Raw genomic sequence first — 10,803 nt, forward strand, 5'->3', positions numbered from 1 at the left:
CTATCCTGCACTTCTACCTACACCTCCCCATGGCTGCAGACCACAGGAGACCTGTGGGACATGCAGACCTTACCACATTGCTCATCCTCCATCTTTGCCAAACATATTTGGTTCACACACTGAAAAACAATTTCTAAATTGCCAAATGCACCTAGAATTCTTTACACAATCAAAAAGAAAAAGGTTTTATGATCACAAGCTAGTTGATGATTATCTTGCTGATTTAAGGTCTATATATAAATATTCCTCCAAGGTTTTCCTGTAACTAAAGCAACTTGATAATAGAGCAACAGGTGCTCTGTGTCAATCACCAGAAAACCTCCACTTTGACTCACCTGCATTCATGATTCACAGACATCAGGCTCAGCATTGCTATCTTTCAAGAATGATACATTTAAAATTTTACCATCTGCTGAGCAAGCACAGTACAACCTTATGGAATACCAAGCTGCTTCTAATGCTCTGTGCATTTAGTAATGGTATGTATGCCATTGCTGCAGAAGAGTTAAGGCAATGTCCATTAATTTGGATTGTAGTTATGTACAGTATCTTCTTTTATCCATGTTACTTAAAACTATCTCAGAGGAATCCAAATGACTAACTACTTAACTACTAAAATTATCCATCTGGAAAGAAGAAAAAATAAAAATCAAACAAAACAGAAAAATCACAAGGACAAGCTGAAAAGACTTTTCTCTTGGAAAACATACTAATTCTAGTTGCACTATAAAACAATGTGTTACAGTTAAAAGATAGGAGGGAAAGAGTTTTTAAAATTGTTTCAGTGATCTGCATTAGTATACTTCCAAATAGACATTATAAACCTCAATGCATTTAAGGGCTCTTCTTGTATCACTTTTTTTTTTAAACTTTCATAGTTTGATTTTGTTTTAAACTCTAGGTTTCTGTATTTTAAAATTAAACACCAAATTAAATCATTCCTTGTTTCCCCCATGAGAAACTAACTTCCTTTTTCCAGCACCTTCAGCAGGCATTACACCAAACACTGCCTGATCCACTCGTTCTTCAACATCTCAGCATTGTCATTCATTAAACACTATTGAACTACTCACAGTCACACCAACTTTATGGGACTGCTGAGAGAGTAATGTAATACATAACATATAGGTGTAAAGTCTGTCTGTAAAACAAGCTGGCTATGTGACACTGCAGGCAAAAGTTCAACCTTGCAATTTAACACGCATGTCATGGCAAGTTAAAGAATGTATAGCTAAAAAAGAGTTGACCTGCAATTGCAGGTTCTTGTCTTAGGAAGACATACTTATGTCTCAGCTTCATGTTTTGTAAATAAGAGACATTAATTCCAACAGGACCACCAGAGGTACTAAGCACATGCTTGCATCTTCACAGGGCCACAGCGGGAGAAGTTAGGATACAAAAAAAACACAAACATTTTCAAAATAAACATCCTGGATTTCCCATCAGCAAAACCAGAAAAGATCCTAAAGGAATACAACCATCAGTATTACAAGACAAGACTAACAGCAGAAGACACACATTGCCACAGTAACAACATTACACAGACTTTAATAGTTTTCTGTCATAGGAGGTCTATAACATTTCAGTTTATTACAATCCCCCATGCATCTCTTAAGAGCCTCAGAGCTCATAAAAATGATGTGTCATACACTGATACTTGTGCTAAACACAAGCCTTATTATTACACCTGTTTAAACCAAATGCAATCCACACACTCCTTACTGAGATAGCTGATTAAATTTCTAATATTCATGAACTAGAATTTTAATATTGAATGTTCCAAATGATTCAAGCCTTCTGATGTAACGGAACATAAGTCATTTGGTGTCAAGTGGAAGGCAGATCTTTTATTACAGCATTAATTATTTGGGATATTAGCATTAATTTCTTTCTTTATTTGAATCAAATGGAATTCAAAACAGTGTGAATTTATGAATAGTCCACAATACAATTATTTCTATATTACCCCAGCAGCACTAGCAGAAAGACTGCCTAAAGTCCTGAAAATGGAAAGGAAGGAAATCGATCACCAATTTTTCTTCTAATCTTTATTGTGGAAGAAAGATTATACTCCAAAGGTCCAACACCTTTTTGATGTAAAAATTCACAACTTTATACCTATAAACACCACCTACATATTTTTATATTCAAAATGCAATGATTAAAGGAAAACACACTTAAGCGAGATACACTGTAGCAAATTCCTTTCAGGACTAGAGCAAAACCATTCTTAATTAAAATCACAAAGCTGAAAAAAATAGCAGGGACTTTTACAGAACTTCAACACTTGCTGGGTAGAAAGCTAGGTCTTCACTTATATTTCCAAAGTTGCTACATCCACAGGATTCAAAAAATTCTGCTAAGAACTAAAGAATGATACAAACAAAGCAAATCTTTTTCCAGCAGCAAAATGGTACCAATTTTTAATTCACTTACATTACAGGTATAGACAGACAGGATTGCTAACAAAAATAACTCACAACTGTAAATAAGTAAATATATACAGCAACATTCATGTAAAACTGCTGTTTGCAGATCATCTGAAACTGATTTACCTGATCACTAAATACTGAAGGATCAGCATAACATTCCCATACAAAACACACCAAAAAAAAAAAATCAGTATGTAAAGGGGTTTATCCAGCTTTTTAAGACTTATGAAGTCTGGTTAAACCAGAAACAGCTGTCCAACTGAAACTGCAACTTTACAAATAAACAACAACCACATCTAAATATAAGCGAAACAAACCATCTGTATCACTGACCCTGTTTGCAGCTTCTCTACACAGGTGTCAGCTCCTGTTCCTACACTCCACAGTAGAACTGGCATGGGATATTTGTATCATCACTGACTGTTAACACTAACAAAATGAAAAAAAAAAAAAATCAGTGAATAAAGTGCCCACTTCTAACCTAAAAAATGCTCAACACTTCTCTTTCTGCTTTTGTAGATGTTTTTATTAAAAAACACTGAAACCAATAAAAAAAAGCACACCTAAAACATACACATCTTTAAAATGATTGGATGAAATCCAACTACCTTTCTTTTTCTTCTACTAATCTCACAAACTTTCAATCTAAAATTACCAACTAAATTTCTAGCAAACACTGAATCTAATTATAACAGTGCAAAACCCCAAAAGGCACTTGTTTTTCCACCTGACCTCAAAACCAAGAGAAACCTTACAAATAAGTTTTGCTAAGCCAGGTGGCAGCATGAATTTGCGGCAGGCCAAGTCTCCTGTGGTGAAATCCAGAATACTTGACGTGTCATCATTCAAGATCTGTCAAATTTGATAACACTCTGTGTGCGTCTGGAGGGTCACCATCCATTCAGGGAAATGAACGTGTGATTTGTTGTCATGACAGCTATCAAAATTCAGCCCAAGAACATACCATACAGCCACATATCTCTCTTTCTGCATTAAAAGGCTGAGAAATACTTTCCTTGTTGTCAGGTGATACATCATTAGGATGTCAACCGAGAAGTCAACTCCCTTGGAATGGCAGTGGCCCAGGATGGCACTGGAAGCCAAGCCTGACACACAATGGATGTGAGAGAAAACAAGTGTGACGTATGCACTGCTATTGTAAGAACAAGAAGAAAAAAATTTTGCAGCCACGCTATGCTGAGGGTGTTCCTACTGCACTGAAACCAAGAGGTCAGTCTGATGCTTGGGATTCCTCTCCTCTGGTATTGGTGCCAGGGTTTTCTAGACTGGAGGCTTAATTTATTGCTGTTTCTTGAAATGTTTTATCAGTCCAGAATGCCCTAAAGAAATTCAGAGCAACACCTCAATTTAACTTTTCACATGTTGAGTAAGTTTTAACATGATTTAGTGCTCTTCTCATCTAAACCTGTGAAGGGACTACTCATAACTGCTTTATTTTAAATACATAGCAAACTATAAACTTAAATGGTAAATAAACAGGATTATTTCAGCCAACTTAAATTTGACAAGTTAGAAAATCCCAACATCCTTTAACTTCTTATTTATATGTGTAGTGAACACCACCATTCCAATTTTGAAGGAAAGGGTCTAAAAGTGTCTAATGACTTTAAAAAGTACTGCAAATAAGGAAGATTAAGTTAAATCAGAAGAGAAACAGACTAACACCTTTAAAACTATTTTTATTTTCTTTAAATAAAGCTTTTTTCTTTTAAATGCTGCACTGCTAGTGGAACCCAGATTCTCATGTGTAGAAAAGCAACTGCTTTTGCTAATCCTCCTTCCATTCTACTGCAAGGTCTGATTGTATTTGCATGGACCTGATCCAGTATAACCTGTAAGGAAACACATCCGAGAGACATCACTCAGCTAAAAGCAGCTCCTCACACTGTAAGAGGATGTGACCTAGTTCACCTCTGTCAGGAAAAGCATCTGCAGCCTCCAGCCTCCCACTAAACTTCAGCATTCATTTTGACATCCATGTCACTTCTCCCTGTTAAGGTCCTCAGAATTACTCTGATTTCTAGACCTCAGAAATTTTAAATGGCTCAGAAGGCTAAAATCTGCCTTTCTACCAAAGAAGCAATACTCCAAAGGTTTGTGCATTTACTTTTGATAATTGATCCTCTTTTGGCAAAATGGCATAACAAACATTATCCACATCACTTCCAAGGATCACGTTAGATACCTAATGAAGTGACAGAGGAAGAAAGCACTGTACCTCTCAAAATAGTACAACCTGCTGAAACATGATGGTAACAAGTTACCATCTAACTACCTATTCATTAAGTTAAAAATACTTTTTTTTTTAAAGTTTATATTTGAGTTTTAAAAAAAATTAAAAGAAAAAAAAAGAGAGAAAGAACATTGCCTGAGAAAATTGCTGTCTGATTTTGTAAACATATCAAACATACCCATTTTGTCTAACAACGTTTCAGATTCACTCTATCCATGGTACCTCTGTCTACCCATTTTCTCATCTATTTCTACAGTTGTGTGCACTCTGCAGACAGTAAAAAGAGTTGAGGAAAACTGAATAAAGTTTCTTCAGTCTAAATTAAAAGCACACCTGTATTGCATTTTACTTTATATCTGTCATGACTTGAAGAGAGAAGAAACATTTTTGAGAAACTGGCTATCTACCAAGAATCCAAACACGTTCACGCCGCTGTCTGCTTCACAGAATAATCAGTATTAGTTACATGTCACCTTATCAATACTTGCTAAGGAGATCAGGACGAAAACCAACACCAGAAACCTATACAGGGAAAAAGCCTCTAAGCCACAAAATTTGCGTCTATGACTTTGAAAAATTCCTGGCTATACCAACATGCCTGAGTTTCCACTCTAACAGATGTTTTTCTTAGCACAAGTATTTCTAAAACTTTACTGACACAAGGTTATTGTGCATAGCTGTAATAACTTAAAATGCAAGGGGCTGCTATTCTCTAATCAAGATTTGTTCCTCTGCACCTGAATTCTTAAAATTTACGATACTCTATTAAAGCTTAAAAATATATACTGCCAGACCAGCTCACTGCACACGACGTTGTTTATGCTGGGTTTAAAACATGAACTCACTCCATTAACAGTGGGAAAAATTCATCCATTATGTCAAATATATTTAATGGAATATAACAATATATATTTCATATTTCAATGCCTTTCCAATTTACTCACTTCATTAGCATTTATGAAACAGTTAAGAATCCTTATGATGGGAAAAAAAGATTACTCCAAGAAAAAAAAAAAACAACTTAACACTTGAAAGAATTACTTCACCCACCACTGAACAGAAAATGGTTTAATTGGGCAGAACACCAACAACTATGTTATTATGAGGAAACTAATGGGTCTAACTGAAACTGCAAGAAAAATTCGAGTGGAACTAGCTAAAACAGAATGAGCTTAGGATTCCTGGGCTGACATTCATAATTTTGCAATGCAAAACAAACAGAAAAGTAATTTTTCCGAAAGCGTATGTCATCAGGACCTCATATAGTACATTTTTCAAAAGACTGAACAATGGTGCATGGGTTAAACGAATAGCACACAACTCACTTCTGCAGTGTAGAAGGAAGAAACAATGCTACTTCCCACATTAACAAATACCACCCTGGTTCTCTCTGAGGGTCTTCCACTTCAAGAGCTAATAATGATTTCTGACTTTCAGATTGTGGAAACTATTGTTCTGCAACATTTTTGTATACCTATTAAATACAAGGATAAACTGTACTGCCTTTAAGTTTATTATTTCACTAGAAGTAGAGAGCAGCTTTCCTGCAGAGTGCCTCAACTCTCCACCTTTTCAACACGCCAGATGACCTACTTCATGGGAGCAGAGCGTACAGCGACAAGCGCCCAGCATCTAGCACCTTACCCAGGGTCTGCTGAAACTGGCTGAAACTAACTGAAACACAGCAGCAACTGGTTTCATGGTTCTCAGCTATGTAAAATTCCCTTCAAATATCTGTAATAATTCCCCAGTAGTAATCTCTCTTCCTTAAAATGCAGAGCTGGGGGTGGAGGGAAATACCCATGGCTTAGTAAGCACCAGTCCCCCGATGCAAACAGGAAATGTTTTCTAGAACATACCCTTCGGATTCAAAGATGCCTTGGTTTTGATTTCAAACCTGCAGCAAGTAAATTTACATAGCACCTGTCTCCATGAGTCTGGGGCAGCTTTTATGCTTAAGGAGCATGAAAAACACATATAATCCGGGTAGTTTTGCTGCTGCTCAAAACCATGACAAGCAAAGCTATCTGAGAATCACTTTTTGAGTTGCTGCTGAAGAAAGCCATAAGCACTGCCAAGAAGCAACATACTAACAGCAAAACCAAGTAGCAAAAACAAAGACTGGAAAAGCAGCAGATGCCGCTGACCTTGTCCCTGTTCTTCAGTTGACAGCAGATGCAAGGTGACACATAAGAAAGCTAATACCTTTCCTTACTCTATCACACAACTAGCCAGGAAACCACAGAAGAAAAAAAAAGAAGGGGAGATAGGAAATTCCTCTTTCCACAGCAGTAACAAGTCAAAGGCTGAAGTTTTGAATTTGTCATATGTGCAATAGCAAGGATGTAATGAAAAGGATTGTCCAGACAAAGAACTAACTCTGCTATTGGTTTTGGAATATACATGTTTTTATAACATGTATCATTATATCACAACAACAATTGGAAATGAGATCTTGCAGAAACCAAAGGCCAATACGACAGCTAATACTGCAATGACAGAACAATGGCAATGAGAGCTAACATCATAAAGAGTTTGTATCTGTTTCATGCCCTATATAGAAATATTTGCTAATTACAGTCTTAATCTTCCTGGTACAGGTGCCTTCTATTGCTGCTTTTATTCACTGTTCCAAAAAACTGACATCTTCTGTCAAAGTCTTAAGAAGCAAGTCAAAGTTAAAAAGACAAAGCGATCTGTTTAACTGCTTAAACTAACTTGGTTCAGAGAGAAGATTTAACTTTCCAGAGTTGTGACATGAGTATTTCTAAGAAGGAACAATGTTATTTTACTTCAGAAGGTGTAGTCCTAAAAATAAGAACATAGTACCCTTATCATCTGTGTGGTGCTGACTGCTTCAGATTCCTAAAAAGCAGTAGCAAAACAAGTACTTTCAAACAGAAATACTTCATAAGATTCTACCCAGTGAGCTTTCAAATTCCTCCATATTAAGTTACCAGTCTGAACTCCCGATGATACAAACCACGCATGGTTAGGCCGTGAAAATTTGTTTTTACAAAGGCTGCTACTGCATTTCATGAAAGAGAAGTCTAATTCTCCTACGTCGAGCTGCTAAAACAGTAGCAGTATGCTCCTCAGAACCAAATATTGCTTCACAACCAAGGGAGAGAAACAGTTCAGCTGAAGAACGCTTCAAATTCTTCCCGAGGTTCAGTCAGCATTCAAGTTTTAAAGCAAGAAAAGAAAAGACAGTTCTGAATCAAACCCTACATGGAATTCACCGAACAACCCTGATCCATACAGAGAGCTACATACACTGTAAAAAAAAAAAAAAAAAAAAAAATCAGCTGTGGGAGATGTTAACGCAGGAACTAGAGTAGAGAGCTGCTCACAGTCAGCCAGTCACAGGTCAGACCTGAATTACAAACCTGAATAACAACCTGACAACTTTATCTGAGGCGGGCCATGGTGCCCAGCCTGCCAGCAAGGGCTATCTGTTAGCGTGGGCACGTTTTTATTTAGAAGTAGAAAGGAAAAGACTTATAAACTTAAGTAATTTTCCTCCCAAAACACGCAGCGATGCACTTTACTGAACAGTCAGCACAGAAGGTATAATTTTACCTTTTCCTTTTTCAGCTTTTACGCCCATTTACTGGCACATTGCACCGTACTCCTTGAGAAAACCCCTGGCTTCAAGCTCTCATCAAGTCGAAAGTCGGAAACAGAAAGAAAGAAAGGGGCCCATGAGACCGTCCCAACGGCCGCAGCCCGGTGTGACCGCCCGCCGGTCGCTCCCGCCCGGGAAACTTTCCGGTTGCGCCGCGCTCGAGCCGGGAGGCGCTGCCCGCCTTCCCTTGCCGCCGAGCCCGCCGGCTGCCCCCGCTCCCGCCAGATACGGCGCCTCCATTGGTCCGCCGGGCCGGCCGGGTCGGGTCGGGCCGGGCGCGGAACCCCGCGGGAGACTAATGGAGCGGGAGGAAAGGGTTGTCCCGGCCAGCCGCTGCCCCCCGGCAGAACAGCGGGTGGCACAAAGCAGCGGCTGTCACACACACACACACAAGCAGCAACTAGATGAGGAGGAGCCGCCCCCGACCCCCCGCCGCAGCTGGACGTGGCATACAAACACCTCCCCCCACTCCAGTCCCTCCGAGCCGCCTCCGGCAGGTACTGGCCCACCCCCCCCAGGGCGGCGATGGGGCCTCCGCTGCCCAGGTGACACCCACCCCTCCCCCCGCTCCCCGTGGCCCTTCCCCCCTGCCGCCCCCCGCGGCCGCCACAAGTTTACGGCGGGCCCCGGTTTCCGCCCCGGCCTCATCCCCGTCCCGCCCGTGGCCGCGCTTACCTCCGGCCGACCGACGGGGAGACTCCCAGCCCAGGCGGGCTCCGCTTCTTTGTCTCCTCAACGGCGGCGCCCGCTCGCTCCCCCCTCCGCTTTCCTCTGCCCTTCCCCGGGCGGATGCGAGCCGCGTCCTCCTAGAGGGACCGGCTGGCTCCCCCTCCTTCCCTTTTCTCCTCCTCCTCCGCTTCGCGCCGGGCACGTCCAAGGCCCCGGCTCGCAGAGGCAGCGGCGGCGGCTCCGCTCCTTGCCTCCTCTCAGCCTGCTGCGCCCGGCGGCGGCAGCGGCCCCTCCCCCGCCAACCGCCCGCCCCCCCCTCCCACCCCCCGGCACAGGCACAGCCCCCGCCCCCGCCCTGCCCTTCCTGTCGCTGCCGCTGCCGGGATCGCGCGGGAGGAGCTCCCCGGACTGCCCCTCGTCCGCCGGGAGGGCTATCGTTCCCATCTCCTCAGCACAGGAAGGCCGGGCCGGGACAAGCAGGGCAGGGCAGGGCCGGGCCGGTTCGTTCTCTCTGCACCGCTGGGGCTGTGGGCCGGGAGTGAGTGGGGACAGGGCAAATGGGACCCTGCCTGCGGGGAGCGCCCTGATACACTACTATCACCCGTCCCCCAGGAGACCCGGCATTGCCAGTAAAGCTCCCCTGCTGGGACCGGAAGCACCCGGGAGAAGTACTACCGAGTGTTTAAAGAAACTAGGATGGAGGGGCGCGCGCGCGCGCGCGCGCTTCGGGGGCAGGCCGGGGAAAAAGATCGGGGAGGAGGCGTGCCTCGGACCGTCCCGGCTGTGCGACGGACCGGGCCGGGAACACGGAGCCGCCGTCGCCGCCGGGGAACTTCCAGCCATGGCATCGGGGCGCCTCTGCTGCCCATTGGCCGTGGGCCGTGACGTCAGGTCGGGGCGCTCGGGGCGGCCGCGGTGCCAGCCCAGCAGCAGCGGGCGGGAGGGGCTGTACCCGCCTCAGCCACAGTCCCGGCCCGCTGCCGTCTACCTTCTCGCCTTCCGCCCCGGGGCAAAGTTTCAGCGTCAGTGCACCGCCTGTTAACCGGGTTGCGCGGTAATTTTCATTACGGGGGCTCGGTATGTACCTGCCCAGGTGCTGTTTCCTCATGAGAGGGCGTCGGCACGAAAGCCACCCCAAGCCGTGTCCCTCAGTGTGTGGCTCGTTCAAGTCCCGCTAGCGCCCTTCTAGTCTTGGTTAGAGTGGGCTTCCCCATTAGTGGTTGAAGACGCGGGCGGATGGCCCCCGCGGAAGCAGGGGTCTCTGGTGGAAGGGCCAACCCGCCAGCCTTAACGTCCCTCCGGACCCAGTGCCTTCTCCGACGCACAATCCCTCGCCGGAGGTGAGTGTCCCTGGGCTGTGGGGAAACAGATTAGCCCTCTGGAGTAATCTGGAGAGTTCAGAGTAAAAACCAGTGCTGCGGGGAAAGCTACTCTGAAACGTTATGAAACCATTAACCCTTTCCAACATGGCTGCCTCCAAAGAGCAGAGGCTCAGATAGTTTTGCATACTGGTTCATCTCTCCTCAGGACGCGTTTCCTGGCTTGGGAGGCAAGGCTATGCAACATCACCGTTTCCAAATCTGAAAGTCAGCATCTCTGCTGTCATGTTTTCTGTGCCCAAACCGACCAAAAGTAGCATGGAGAACATCAGAGATTTTCGACTGTTTTAACAGGATTTTAAAAATGCATTCTCAGAGATCTTTTCAATGCACCTTAGAATAGTTTAGAAATCTTTTTTAGAAATCTTTGAATAACTTCATCTTCCTCTTGTTAACTATTACTAATTCTCACAGCATTTCATTGATGGTCTGGGAAGCCCC

The 10,803-nt window shown here is 43.4% G+C and overlaps 1 protein-coding gene across 1 annotated transcript in view; it reads right to left on the reverse strand.

Annotated features, from left to right (window-relative positions):
- NCK2 (NCK adaptor protein 2) overlaps nt 1–9,028 on the reverse strand; it is an 87,788-nt gene extending 78,760 nt beyond the window's left edge. The window contains exon 1 of the mRNA XM_054382763.1: nt 8,990–9,028. The gene's annotated coding sequence lies outside the window, so the exon portion shown is untranslated. The remainder of the gene's footprint in view (nt 1–8,989) is intronic.
- Between the last annotated feature and the right edge of the window lie 1,775 nt (nt 9,029–10,803).

Source organism: Indicator indicator, chromosome 1, assembly GCF_027791375.1.
Source record: "Indicator indicator isolate 239-I01 chromosome 1, UM_Iind_1.1, whole genome shotgun sequence".
NCBI classification, from domain to species: domain Eukaryota; kingdom Metazoa; phylum Chordata; class Aves; order Piciformes; family Indicatoridae; genus Indicator; species Indicator indicator.